This window comes from Tupaia chinensis, unplaced genomic scaffold, assembly GCF_000334495.1.
Source record: "Tupaia chinensis unplaced genomic scaffold, TupChi_1.0 Scaffold138060_1, whole genome shotgun sequence".
Taxonomy (NCBI): domain Eukaryota; kingdom Metazoa; phylum Chordata; class Mammalia; order Scandentia; family Tupaiidae; genus Tupaia; species Tupaia belangeri.
In genome coordinates, this window is record NW_006197961.1 from 685,212 (window position 1) to 685,466 (window position 255).

The window sequence follows — 255 nt, forward strand, 5'->3', positions numbered from 1 at the left end:
GTCGTCAGCCACTCAGCCCTTCTCTCCTCTAGCCCGGGGACCCCTGCGGGCCTCAGAAGCAGCCCAGTTCTCGAAGAGCCCCAGGAGGGGTTCGCGGAGCTGCCCGCCAGCAGCCAGGCAGAAAGCACCGTGCAGAGCGGACTCTGCGGAGTCGAGCGAGCGGACAGACAGGAAGAGAGCGTGCGGTCGGACTGCCACTCCCCACCCGCCGGCCGCCTGCTGGGGAAGGGACGAGACCCCCAGACACAGCGGCCG